Here is a 14,663-nt window from a genome sequence, read left to right as displayed (position 1 = left end):
TTAGGCGAAGCCCTGCGTCGGTAGAACATCATCGTCGTCACCACGCCGTTGTGCTGACGGAACTCTCCCTCAAAGCTCGGCTGGATCGGAGTTCGAGGGACGTCATCGAGTTGAACGTGTGCAAAACTCAGAGGTGTCGTGCGTTCAGTACTTGATCGGTCGGATCGTGAAGACGTACGACTACATCAACCGCGTTGTGCTAACGCTTCCGCTTTCGGTCTACGAGGGTACGTGGACACACTCTCCCCTCTCATTGCTATGCATCACCATGATCTTGCGTGTGCGTAGGAATTTTTTGAAATTACTACGTTCCCCAACAGTGGCATCCGAGCCAGGTTTTATGCGTAGATGTCATATGCACGAGTAGAACACAAGTGAGTTGTGGGCGATATAAGTCATACTGCTTACCAGCATGTCATACTTTGGTTCGGCGGTATTGTTGGATGAAGCGGCCCGGACTGACATTACGCGTACGCTTACGCGAGACTGGTTCTACCGACGTACTTTGCACATAGGTGGCTGGCGGGTGTCAGTTTCTCCAACTTTAGTTAAACCATGTGTGGCTACGCCCGGTCCTTGCGAAGGTTAAAACAGCACCAACTTGACAAACTATCGTTGTGGTTTTGATGCATAGGTAAGAACGGTTCTTGCTCAGCCCGTAGCAGCCACGTAAAACTTGCAACAACAAAGTAGAGGACGTCTAACTTGTTTTTGCAGGGCATGTTGTGATGTGATATGGTCAAGGCATGATACTATATTTTATTGTATGAGATGATCATGTTTTGTAACCGAGTTATCGGCAACTGGCAGGAGCCATATGGTTGTCGCTTTATTGTATGCAATGCAATTGCCCTGTAATTGCTTTACTTTATCACTAAGCGGTAGCGATAGTCGTAGAAGAAATAGTTGGCGAGACGACAACGATGCTACGATGGAGATCAAGGTGTCGCGCCGGTGACGATGGTGATCATGACGGTGCTTCAGAGATGGAGATCACAAGCACAAGATGATGATGGCCATATCATATCACTTATATTGATTGCATGTGATGTTTATCTTTTATGCATCTTATTCTGCTTAGATCGACGGTAGCATTATAAGATGATCTCTCACTAAATTATCAAGGTATAAGTGTTCTCCCTGACTATGCACCGTTGCGAAAGTTCTTCGTGCTGAGACACCACGTGATGATCGGGTGTGATAGGCTCTACGTTCAAATACAACGGGTGCAAAACAGTTGCATACGCGGAATACTCAGGTTAAGCTTGACGAGCCTAGCATATAACAGATATGGCCTCGGAACACGGAGACCGAAAGGTCGAGCGTGAATCATATAGTAGATATGATCAACATAGTGATGTTCACCATTGAAACTACTCCATCTCACGTGATGATCGGACATGGTTTAGTTGATATGGATCACGTGATCACTTAGAGGATTAGAGGGATGTCTATCTAAGTGGGAGTTCTTAAGTAATATGGTTAATTGAACTTAAATTTATCATGAACTTAGTCCTGACAGTATTTTGCAGATTATGTTATAGATCAATAGCTCGTGTTGTTGCTTCCCTGTGTTTATTTTTGATATGTTCCTAGAGAAAAATTATGTTGAAAGATGTTAGTAGCAAAGATGCGGATTGGATCCGTGATCTGAGGATTATCCTCATTGCTGCATAGAAGAATTATGTCCTTGATGCACCGCTAGGTGACAGACCTATTGCAGGAGCAGATGCAGACGTTATGAACGTTTGGCTAGCTCAATATGATGACTACTTGATAGTTTAGTGCATAATGCTTAATGGCTTAGAATCGGGACTTCAAAGACGTTTTGAACGTCATGGACCATATGAGATGTTCCAGGAGTTGAAGTTAATATTTCAAGCAAATACCCAAGTTGAGAGATATGAAGTCTCCAACAAGTTCTATAGCTAAAAGATGGAGGAGAATAGCTCAAGCAGTGAGCATGTGCTCAGATTGTCTGGGTACTACAATCGCTTGAATCAAGTGGGAGTTAATCTTCCAAATAAAATAGTGATTGACAGAATTCTCTAGTCACCATCACCAAGTTAGTACAACTTCGTGATGAACTATAGTATGCAAGGGATGACGAAAGTAATTCCCGAGCTCTTCGCGATGCTGAAATCGACGAAGGTAGAAATCAAGAAAGAGCATCAAGTGTTGATGGTTAACAAGACCACTAGTTTCAAGAAAAGGGCAAAGGGATAGAAGGGGAACTTCAAGAAGAATGACAAGCAAGTTGCTGCTCAAGTGAAGAAGCCCAAGTCTGGACCTAAGCCTGAGACTAAGTGCTTCTACTGCAAAGAGACTAGTCACTGGAAGCGGAACTGCCCCAAGTATTTGGTGGATAAGAAGGATGGCAAAAGTGAACAAAGGTATATTCGATGTACAGATTATTGATATGTATTTTACTAGTGTTCGTAGCAACCCCTCGGTATTTGATACTGGTTCAGTTGCTAAAGAGTAGTAACTCGAAACGGGAGTTGCATAATGAACAGAAACTAGTTAAGGATGAAGTGACGATGTGCATTGGAAGTGGTTCCAAGATTGATATGATCATCATCGCACACTCCCTATACTTTCGGGATTAGTGTTGAACCTAAATAAGTGTTATTTGGTGTTTGCGTTGAGTATGAATATGATTTGATCATGTTTATTGCAATACGGTTATTCATTTAAGCTAGAGAATAATTGTTGTTCTGTTTACATGAATAAAACCTTATATGGTTACACACCCAATGAAAATGGTTCGTTGGATCTCGATCATAGTGATACACATATTCATAATATTGAAGCCAAAATATGCAAAGTTAATAATGATAGTGCAACTTATTTGTGGCACTGCCGTTTAGGTCATATTGGTGTAAAGCGCATGAAGAAACTCCATGCTGATGGGCTTTTGGAATCACTTGATTATGAATCACTTGATGCTTGCGAACCATGCCTTATGGGCAAGATGACTAAGACTCCGTTCTCCGGAACAATGGAGCAAGCAACTGACTTATTTGGAAATAATACATACTGATGTATGCGATCCGATGAGTGTTGAGGCTCACGGCGGGTATCGTTATTTTCTGACCTTCACAGATGATTTGAGCAGATATGGGTATATCTACTTGATGAAACATAAGTCTGAAACATTTGAAAAGTTCAAAGAATTTCAGAGTGAAGTGGAAAATCATCGCGACAAGAAAATAAGGTTTCTACGATCTGATCGCGGAAACAAATATTTGAGTTACGAGTTTGGTCTTCAATTAAAACAATGCGGAATAGTTTCACAAATTCGTGCCACCTGGAACACCACAGCTTAATGGTGTGTCCGAACGTCATAACCGTACTTTATTGGATATAGTGCAATCTATGATGTTTCTTACTGATTTACCACTATAGTTTTGGGGTTATGCATTAGAGACAGCTGCATTCACGTTAAAAAGGGCACCATCTAAATCCGTTGAGACGACACCTTATGAACTTTGGTTTGGCAAAAAACCAAAGTTGTCATTTCTTAAAGTTTGGGGTTGCGATGCTTATGTGAAAAAGTTTCATCCTGATAGGCTCAAACCCAAATCGGAGAAGTGTGTCTTCATAGGATACCCAAAGGTTACTATTGGGTACACCTTCTATCACAGATCCAAAGGCAAGATATTCGTTGCTAAGAATGGATCCTTTCTAGAGAAGGAGTTTCTCTCGAAAGAAGTGAGTGGGAGGAAAGTAGAACTTGATGAGGTAACTGTACCTGCTCCCTTATTGGAAAGTAGTTCATCACAGAAATCTATTCCTGTGACTCCTACACCAATTAGCGAGGAAGCTAATGATGATGATCATGTAACTTCAGATCAAGTTACTACCGAACCTCGTAGGTCAACCAGAGTGAGATCCGCACCAGAGTGGTACGGTAATCCTGTTCTGGAGATCATGTTACTTGACCATGACGAACCTACGAACTATGAGGAAGCGATGATGAGCCCAGATTCCGCAGGCTTGAGGCCATGAAATCTGAGATGGGATCCATGTATGAGAACAAAGTGTGGACTTTGGTTGACTTGCCCGATGATCGGCAAGCCATAGAAAATAAATGGATCTTCAAGAGGAAGACGGACGCTGATAGTAGTATTACTATCTACAAAGCTAAACTTGTCGAAAAAAGGTTTTTGACAAAGTTCAAGGTGTTGACTACGATGAGATTTTCTCAGTCGTAGCGATGCTTGAGTCTGTCTGAATCATGTTAGCAAATTGCCAAATTTTATGAAATCTGGCAAATGGATGTCAAAACTACGTTCCTTAATGGATTTCTTAAAGAAGAGTTGTATATGATGCAACCAGAAGGTTTTGTCGATCCTAAAGGTGTTAACAAAATGTGCAAGCTCCAGCGATCCATCTATGGACTGGTGCAAGCATCTCGGAGTTGGAATATACGCTTTGATGAGTTGATCAAAGCATATAGTTTTATACAGACTTGCGGTGAAGCCTGTATTTACAAGAAAGTGAGTGGGAGCACTACAACATTTCTGATAAGTATATGTGAATGACATATTGTTGATCGGAAATAATGTAGAATTATTCTGCAAAGCATAAAGGAGTGTTTGAAAGGAGTTTTTCAAAGAAAGACCTCGGTGAAGCTGCTTACATATTGAGCATCAAGATCTATAGAGATAGATCAAAACGCTTGATAAGTTTTTTCAATGAGTACATACCTTGACAAGATTTTGAAGTAGTTCAAAATAGAACAGTCAAAGAAAGAGTTCTTGCCTGTGTTACAAGGTGTGAAATTGAGTCAGACTCAAAGCCCGACCACGACAGAAGATAGAAAGAGAATGAAAGTCATTCCCTATGCCTTGGCCATAGGTTTTATAAAGTATGCCATGCTGTGTACCAGATATACTGTATACCCTACACTGATTTTGGCAAGGGAGTACAATAGTGATCTAGGAGTAGATCACTGGACAGCGGTCAAAATTGTCCTTAGTGGAATAAGGATATGTTTCTCGATTATGGAGGTGACAAAAAGGTTCGTCGTACAGGGTTACGTCGATGCAAATTTTGACACTGATCCAGATGACTCTAAGTCTCAATCTGGATACATATTGAAAGTGGGAGCAATTACCTAGAGTAGCTCCGTGCAGAGCATTGTTGACATAGAAATTTGCAAAATACATACAGATCTGAATGTGGCAGACCCGTTGATTAAACTTCTCTCACAAGCAAAACATGATCACACCTTAGTACTCTTTGGGTGTTAATCACATAGCGATGTGAACTAGATTATTGACTCTAGCAAACCCTTTGTGTGTTGGTCACATGGTGATGTGAACTATTGGTATTAAATCACATGGTGATGTGAACTAGATTATTGACTCTAGTGCAAGTGGGAGACTGAAGGAAATATGCCCTAGAGGCAATAATAAAGTTATTATTTATTTCCTTATATCATGATAAATGTTTATTATTCATGCTAGAATTGTATTAACCGGAAACATGATACATGTGTGAATACATAGACAAACAGAGTGTCACTAGTATGCCTCTACTTGACTAGCTCGTTAATCAAAGATGGTTATGTTTCCTAACCATGGACAAAGAGATGTTATTCGATTAACGGGATCACATCATTAGGAGAATGATGTGATTGACTTGAACCATTCCGTTAGCTTAGCACTCGATCGTTTAGTATGTTGCTACTGCTTTCTTCATGACATACATGTTCCTATGACTATGAGATTATGCAACTCCCGTTTACCGGAGGAACACTTTGTGTGCTACCAAACGTCACAACGTAACTGGGTGATTATAAAGGTGCTCTACAGGTGCTTCCAAAGGTACTTGTTGGGTTGGCGTATTTCGAGATTAGGATTTGTCACTCCGATTGTCGGAGAGGTATCTCTGGGCCCACTCAGTAATGCACATCACTATAAGCCTTGCAAGCATTGTAACTAATGAGTTAGTTGCGGGATGATGTATTATGGAACGAGTAAAGAGACTTGCCGGTAACGAGATTGAACTAGGTATTGAGATACCGACGATTGAATCTCGGGCAAGGAACATACCGATGACAAAGGGAACAACGTATGTTGTTATGCGGTTTGACCGATAAAGATCTTCGTAGAATATGTGGGAGCCAATATGAGCATCCAGGTTCCGCTATTGGTTATTGACCGGAGACGTGTCTCGGTCATGTCTACATTGTTCTCGAACCCGTAGGGTCCGCACGCTTAAAGTTCGATGACGGTTATATTATGAGTTTATGTGTTTTGATGTACCGAATGTAGTTCGGAGTCCCGGATGAGATCGGGGACATAACGAGGAGTCTCGAAATGGTCGAGACGTAAAGTTCGATATATTGGACGACTATATTCGGACATCGGAAAGGTTCCGAGTGGTTCGGGTATTTTTCGGAGTACCGGGGCGTTACGGGAATACGGGGGAAGAAGTAATGGGCCTTATTGGGCTTTAGGGGAGAGGGAGAGGCGGGCCGCGCGCCCCCCCATTGACTAGTCCGAATTGGACTAGGGGGAGGGGCGGCGCCCCCTCTTTCCTTCTCTTCCCTCTTCCCTTTCCTTGACTCCTACTCCTACTACTTGGAAGGGGGGAATCCTACTCCCGGTGGGAGTAGGACTCCTCTTAGTCCGCGCCATAGAGAGGGCCGGCCCTCCCCCTCCTCCACTCCTTTATATACGGGGAGGGGGGCACCCCTTGGAGACACAACAATTGATCTCTTGATCTCTTAGCCATGTGCGGTGCCCTCTCCACCATAATCCACCTCGATTATATCGTAGCGGTGCTTAGGTGAAGCCCTGCGTCGGTAGAACATCATCATCGTCACCACGCCGTTGTGCTGACGGAACTCTCCCTCAAAGCTCGGCTGGATTGGAGTTCGAGGGACGTCATCGAGTTGAACGTGTGCAGAACTCAGAGGTGCCGTGCGTTCGGTACTTGATCGGTCGGATCGTGAAGACGTACGACTACATCAACCGCGTTGTGCTAACGCTTCCGCTTTCGGTCTACGAGGGTACGTGGACACACTCTCCCCTCTCGTTGCTATGCATCACCATGATCTTGCGTGTGCGTAGGAATTTTTTTGAAATTAGTATGTTCCCCAACAACACCAACTCCTCAAGAGTCAGGTGGTCCTATGACAAGAGCTCATGCACGTGCCATTGAACATGAGGTGAACTCGCTCCTCGGTGATTAGGTTCCAAGAGGATAACCATGAAGAAGTTAGGAGCATTGGACAGGGCGGTGCCGAATCAGAGCAAGAAGACCAAGAGGAATGATCACACATAAGCTACAAGCACCGGACATCCGATACGTGCGCGAAGGGCAGCGGCCTCCCAGGGAAACAAGCCCAGACGCAAGTCTATAGCTACCAGACATCCGGCAGCCCACAATCAACCGAACATCTGGTCCTCACTGAAAATCCGGCCACACATGTCCAGTACCCAAACGATGAATTTTGCCAGAAGTCTGAAGACCACCAAACATCCAGACGCCCCAACCACCTGACTTCCAGTCCGTTAGGAGCCACCGAACATCCGGTGACCACCGGACGTCCGGCACTGCCTGCGCGCAGCTTCTAGGATTTTGAACCATGTACCCCCCCTCTCTCCCTAGACTATAAATATGCATCCCCTACCTCTTCCATAGAGTTAGCAAAGTATATTGAACTGAGGTCTATATAGCTATTTGCTTGTCTACCACTTCATTAGAGACCAAGACCTCCATTGGAGAATATCCCTTGGTGGATTCAAGACCACTTCAAGGGAAGATCCATCTCATGGATGCAAGGCCCATACTCTAGGGAAGATCTATCTGCCTCCAAGACTTCATCTCCTTTGGATTTATGAAGAACTCTACCTAGTGCTTTTTCCTTGACTTGTTCTTGTATGCTTGTGGATCTCATGTGTGCTATTCTAATGGATGTGTGATTTGGACATGCTTGAGTGATTCCCGTTTGAGTTCTTGCTTCTTATTCTTTTCCCCCGCCAAGTGTGAAAGGATTGGCCATCTAGGGTTCCACTTGTCGTGGGAATTACTCTGACAATGAGTACTAGGGGTACGAACAAGGGCTAGATCAAGCAACGACGCAAGCATGACACAATGATTTTATGAGTTCGGGCCCCTCTCGGAGGAGGTAATAACCCTACGTTTCGAGCTTTGGGAGTTGTGTTTCTTCTCTCGTGTCTGATGATTACAATGGATGCGAACCCCTCCTCCTGTGCTACGGGGTGGCTTATATAGAGTGTGTCGCGCCCTTGAGCTAGTTATGTTACAAAGAGAGACTTGATTGACATGAATCATTAGAGGCGTTCTCATGGTAACTAATGTATTAAACTCTAGTAACGCACGAAGACGTGCACCCCTTGACGCTCCAGTATCTGCGTGGTCCGCCTGTCTCCCCTTGACCAGGTCACCGTGGGGTAGTCCAGTGAGCTTAGTGCAGCCGAGTGGATGGGTGGTGTCCGAGTGGATGAATGTCGTCGGAGTGGAGGGAACCTTGCATGGCGTCCAAACGATACTTGCGACCCAGGGACCTTAGTGTCTGGTGTTGTGGATCCCGTCTACGATCTAGAATGTACCTCTCTTGACCCTACCTGTAATGGGTAACCCCAACATTAGCCCCCAAATCAGTCGAGGGTTTGTAGAGCAAGTTTACTAAGAACTTGATTTGGCCCGAGCGCTGCAGGAGCACCCAACGTTGATGACCCACAAGTATAGGGGATCAATCGTAGTCCTTTCGATAAGTAAGAGTGTCGAACCCAACGAGGAGCAAAAGGAAATGATAAGCGGTTTTCAGCAAGGTATCTCTACTCCTAATGTCTGAGTTGGTGAATAGTATCCACGGTTTATTTTCACTGCTTTTATTTCGTCCCCTTCCCCACGCCACCGGTTTAGTTTCTCGTCACCCTCTCAGGAAAAAAATCGGAACGGATCAAAACTTTCCATGCTGGCGCAATTTATTTAGTAATATCTTTATGTGAAAGAATCAATCACGATCAATCTCTAAAAATCAAATCTAAATTAATTAATCTTACCTTAAATCGCTCAATCACATTAATTATAAAACACAATAACTGATTTTAAGAAAATTAATGTGTAAATCATAACAAATTTTTTTATCTCTACTATCTAAAATAACCTAAGGTTCCTTTTCGTGATCGCGTCCTGCCAGCCTTCGTCACACCTCCCCGATCTTTTAAAACCGGCCATAATAGCCAATCAATCAACGATAATCTTGCACCACCCATCCTGCATTAAAAGCCCATCTATGTCCCTGCACTGGATCGTAACGGCCGCATCGTGCTTGTGCACGTCGCCACCGGCACCCGGGTCGCGCCGCGGTCGCCGGCGCCATCCAACAGGTCACGTCTGCCTCACCCCATCTTCCAGGAGGCCTCCGTAAGCACCGTCGTCTTCTGCCGGATCGTGCCGTCTCCCGCCGACGCTGTCCACAATAGGACGCCTCCACCCTGTCTCGCCCCATCTTCTAGCTTGCGCGATCAGTGCGTGCAAACGCACACATATCAATATTGCAAGGTACGCAGCAGCAGCATCACTAGGGATATCTTAAGCTAACTGGACTTCATCAGTGGATGCAAGCCTACGCAGATCCATCTTCTCGAACTGCTGGACGCCCTTGTGTTGCTGCTGTGAGGCGAAGAGGAGAAGTGGCCAACGATGAGGCAGTGCATGAGACGGAGGCGAAGGTCCAAGCTATTGACGCAGGATCCAGGCCGCTGGCGGAGGCCGCTGCGCCACGAGGACACTGAGAAACCGAGGCGGCTGAACGACGGCGACCACAGCTGGTTCGCTCCAATGGTGGGTGGCGGCGGATCCAGTCGTGCTCTTCCTCGAGCTCCCCGTCGTCGTGCTACGAAGCGCGCCCACATCTCCCCCCGCCAGGTGAGCTTGTCCTCCATGATCTTGTGTTTTTTTTGCGGGTGATCCATGATCTCGTGTTCCTTTCCAACATGACCTCATATTGCATTATTTGGACATGTGAACTCAAATGCTAGAGCCAGCCGTCAGGTGTAGTGGGTAGATAATTTCAGATTTCAGACTTTCAGTTTCCACTAGCTCTATTCTGCTTCGACCTGACATGAAATTCTAATTGAATTTGGCAAATCCCTTTCTGGACAACCAGGTTGTTGCTAGCATTGTATAGTCCTAACTGCTTCTAGTTTTATCTATCTGTTCAATCTATCTTGACTGAATTTCTGAACAACCGTGTTGCTAGAATGGGGTGTGGTGGATTTTTTTGGAAATTGTTTCACAATTGTTTGAGTGCTTTTGTTCATTTTGTTCTTAAGTTCTTTCTCGTGTAGGGACTCTGAAGTTATTCTTCTGCAAAGTGGCAAGCTCTTTATCAGGCCAGGCTCCAGAAAAAGAGAACAATTGGTATGTTTCTATTCTAAGGTTGTTTCTAAGAAGCTGAACATAATCTGAACCACTCAGAATCCTGTGTACAAGTCCAGCCATGCAAGTGCAAGTACAGGTACGTCGGCTGCTGCGTACAAAGGGTGGGTGCAAGGCAAGTAGACACATGAAGCTAGTATGACTACAAGGATCTGCAGTACTGACAAAACTCAGTCTGCACAAGGTGAAAATCAGTGTACTTCTCCCCTTGGTCATCTCTCAAATGAGATGTTTTTCATTGGATTAGTCTGTGAGCTGAGAGTGTACCGATTCTCTTCTATGCTAATCTGAATTGCATGTGGCTGATTGGTTAATTGTTGTCCATGTGGTTTCCATGATTTTTGTTTGGATGCAAAGTAGATAAGGAATACGAACAAGAAATATACTAGGGCCAAGGAAACGTGTGTTACTAGGTCATATCAAGGGTGGTTTCAGAAATTATAGGCTATATATGTTTAGTGTGTGAGATTGGGAGATTAGTAAAAGAAATTAACAGTTACTGTCGCTTTGTATGGATAGATTAATGTTTTTCTGTTGGCATAATGCAGAGGAAGTACAAATCATAATGTATAACATATTCATCCCTTTTTGTCTAACATTAATAACAGAACATGAAAAAATTATATGTCTCAGCAGACCAGTTATCGGTAGAACTACGTGCTTTGTGGTTTGCACCTCAATTGACTACATCACTTGTTGAAAAATAAAGACAAGGTCGAATGCATATTATGAAGTAAGTACTATCTATCATGGTTACTACTCCCTCCATTCCAAAATATAGTGCGCCCGCGCTTCCCGAGGTCGAACTTTGACCATAAATTTAACGAACGAGACCGACTGCGGCGGGTGAAAAAAATTACATAATTAAAAACTTCTTTCGAATACGAATTCACTGATATAATTCTTGCTCCCGCCGCAATCGGTCTTGGTAGTTAAATTTACGGTCAAAGTTGAAGCACGGAGATAGAGGAAGCACTACATTGTGGAATGGAGGGAGTATATAATAAAGAGTGATTATCGGTGAAACCCTGACAATATTGTATGGTGTGCATGACGATCCTAAAGATATTTATGTTCGACATGATGTGTATGAGGCCTAAATATATACTCCCACGTGGGGGTACGAATATCTATGCTCCCGTTGCAGCGCACGGGCATTGTCCTATTTATCTAAAAAACACGCAAGGTTCCTTTTCCTGTCAATGACCGCGTCCTGCCCTCCCTTCGGCGACCCACCCCTGCGATCGGTTCCTTCCCCCCTTGCCTCCACGTCGATAGCCCCTCGTGAAAAAAGCCCTCCAGGAAAAATAGGATCCCTCCCGATCCAACTTTCTCTCGCTGACCAAGCCCTATCCCCATCCCAATATGGCCACTGCCAGGATTGTTAACGTCGCCTCCCCTCCTCCATCTTCTCATGAGCGTCGGGACATGGCTGTCCTCCAGCAATGCGCCGCCCACCCACCGACGCCGCACACCTGCGACCAGGATGTACCGCCTGTGACCCAGTGACTCGATGCGAAGCCCCGAGCTACTTCTCCAATGGCGTCCGCCGTTCGTCGGCTTCGTCCTGGTCTTGAAGCTCCCCTCATCTCTCTCGCGTGGCAACGACCTTGGATCGAGAGCAACGCCGGCCGGACCTAGGCCAGCTCCGTCGGCGACCCAGTTTTTTTAGGAAGCACATCACTATGTACTGCATATATTAATATTTACAAAAGGAAAAGAAAAAACTAGATCTAGAGTATGTATAGGAAAGAACCTATAGGCTGCACAAAATTGGCTGCCTAGGCCTGTTACAACAGCGTATTAAGCTAAGATTGTTCCTTGGAGGAATGTAAATAAGCGTTATGTGTTGGTCATGGCAAGAAAGAACAAGTAAGATTAAAACCAAATAAGCCTCCTACCAGGTTTTCATTCGGGTTAGAAGATAAAGTTGTGTGTATTATTTCAGAAAAACCGTGAAGCAGCAGGTCTAGCAACCCTTAATGTCCTTCTTTGCATTTGCAAACACTTGGCCTGATTGTTTTTAAAGATTGATGTGTTTCTCGTGGTCCAAGTGCTCCAGCAGCCATGGATGATCAACTCATGGTGAAAAGGTTTCTTCAGAGAGCCCTTTAGAGCAATGATCCATTGACTGGCAGAAGACAAATTGGTATGTGATCCAGGGTGGGGCATAAATATTTCTAGCAAAGCTTTCCAAACGACAACCAGGTAATGTTCATGTGGCTATTCAAAGTGAAATTAGTTGGCTTGATTTGATTCTCTTGGAAAACTAATTAGTCACAGCTTTGACTCGAAACGGCCACAACATGAGTGTTGTAGTTCATCAACTCTACCATGACTTCCATAAGCGAGGTCTGCTAACAGGCCAATTACATGCTATTGTAATTGGGGTACACAAGATGGCGAGAAGGGCCGCTGACGACACAAGTGCATTGGGTGGCCGACAGCCTTATTCATGGGCGTCAGTGGCAAATCTATCACATCTTGTGAGTATATTGCATGCGTAGTCCTAACATATACGCATGTTCCTTTCGAGCGGTTGAATTTTTAGATGCTATTATTCAACTAATGATGATGATGTAACACGTACACTTCTCTAATTTGGCTTCACTTTCACTGAATTATTCCAAACTGTGCACTGACATTTTTTATGGATCTCACAAACTGTGCACTGACATTGGAACTTGAACATGGCACATCTCATGAGGAGAGGAAAAGATGACTCACATGCTCTGTCGACAAGTAGTGGGTTAGCATTGTGGCAGATCATGGATCTACAAGATGTATCTGCCCCTTCCCTTATACATCTTTGTTTTGACTAGGGGGAGCCGGCGGGCAGGAGCGGAACTGGACGAAGCTCCGGTCAAAGATCGCTGTGTTGCATGTAATAGTATGGATTTGAGGTATCCGGATGTGGAATGCATTTTAGAGGGGTGACCGGTCACTATCCACGGACACGCCCAGGCGCGTCCGCAGACATTTGAAGGGTCGGATTTTGCCAAGTCCGGTTGTAGATTCTCTTAGTGGAGCAAGAACATGTTGACGTTTGTTGGGTTGTGGTGTAGGTTGAGTTATGGACTTAAAATGCATGAGCCTTTGCACTGGTCGTCGTTGTGGACTAACGAATTGCTTATTGCCTCTAGGTATGAACATGTCTGGATCCTTCTCTTCTTTGGATCCATTGATTTTTGTGCATATAGAAAAGAGAAGTCAAGAGAAAGCACTTCAAAACTAATGGGCCAAGAAAGAAGATTGATTTTGTGGTACAAAAAGTTTGGCTATGTTTCATTAAAAGATGTCATTTGATGTGCTTTATCCTTCCAAAGCTTTATGTTTGACATATAATATATATTGCTTGTGCAGGATGGTTATAAGTTGAGAAATATTTTTTTATTACATTTGCTAAAGTACCGTGCAAATGAAGCTTAAGACAACATACCTGACGTTGTAAGGTAACATCTTAATCACATCAAGTAGATCTGAGTTCATAACATATAATTATTTGGATCATTGTTCTCTATGTATATATCACCGAGTTATATTGCAGGTGAAATGGATTTCAATCATTTTCTAATTGTTTCAGGCTATCTTTTCTCTACATACAAAATATAATATACATTATATGCGCAATCAGATAAAATCTATACATGCAAAATTTGATATGCATTATATTCATAGGTGCAATAAAAAAATTAAGAGCCCGTGGCAACGCACGGGCGTTCTACTAGTTCTCTGCAAGTGCTGTAGTAGTGATGACATGTAGTTTTGTAGCAGGGTAATTCATAACAAGCATCAACTAACAATAGTAACAGGAGTGCAGCAAGTGGTACGTCCATTTCGCATCATGTTTTCCTACTGTTATTTATGATGTTTTATTGCATAATAATGCTTTTTGGAGTAATGATAATGCCTTTTCTCTCATAATATGCAAGGTTTACACAAAGAGAGAGAATGCCGGCAGCTGGAATTCTGGACCTAGAAAAGCTACGTCAGAGTTACCTATTCTGCACATCTTCCAATGAGCTGAAACTTCACGGAGATTTTTTATGGAATATTTAAGAATTTGAAAGTGCAACTAATCCCTGGGTGGTTTTGGTAATTCATAACAACATATAGCTCATTGAACTAATATCCATTCAAGTTAAATATTTCAGAAAGTTCAATGATTGGCATGACATGGACTAGAGATGTAGACCCCTCAAAATGCTAAGGACAAGATTGGCAGAATCTCAAGA

The 14,663-nt window shown here is 43.7% G+C and overlaps 1 long non-coding RNA gene across 9 annotated transcripts; it reads left to right on the top strand.

Moving 5' to 3' along the window:
* Positions 1-9,266: 9,266 nt before the first annotated feature.
* LOC123097354 (uncharacterized) lies at positions 9,267-14,438 on the top strand. 9 transcript variants are annotated; one of them, XR_006447114.1, is made up of 7 exons: positions 9,267-9,915; positions 10,338-10,410; positions 10,488-10,612; positions 12,483-13,691; positions 13,792-13,880; positions 14,200-14,254; positions 14,361-14,418. It is a non-coding gene; the product is annotated as an uncharacterized lncRNA (long non-coding RNA). The 9 variants fall into 9 exon arrangements; XR_006447112.1 differs by having other exon boundaries at positions 9,267-9,549; positions 9,622-9,915; positions 10,338-13,691; XR_006447109.1 differs by having other exon boundaries at positions 10,488-13,691.
* The last annotated feature ends 225 nt before the right edge of the window (positions 14,439-14,663 follow it).

Source organism: Triticum aestivum, chromosome 4D, assembly GCF_018294505.1.
Source record: "Triticum aestivum cultivar Chinese Spring chromosome 4D, IWGSC CS RefSeq v2.1, whole genome shotgun sequence".
NCBI classification, from domain to species: domain Eukaryota; kingdom Viridiplantae; phylum Streptophyta; class Magnoliopsida; order Poales; family Poaceae; genus Triticum; species Triticum aestivum.
The sequence above is the reverse complement of the archived record's forward strand: the minus strand, read 5'-3'. Positions and strand labels throughout refer to the sequence as shown.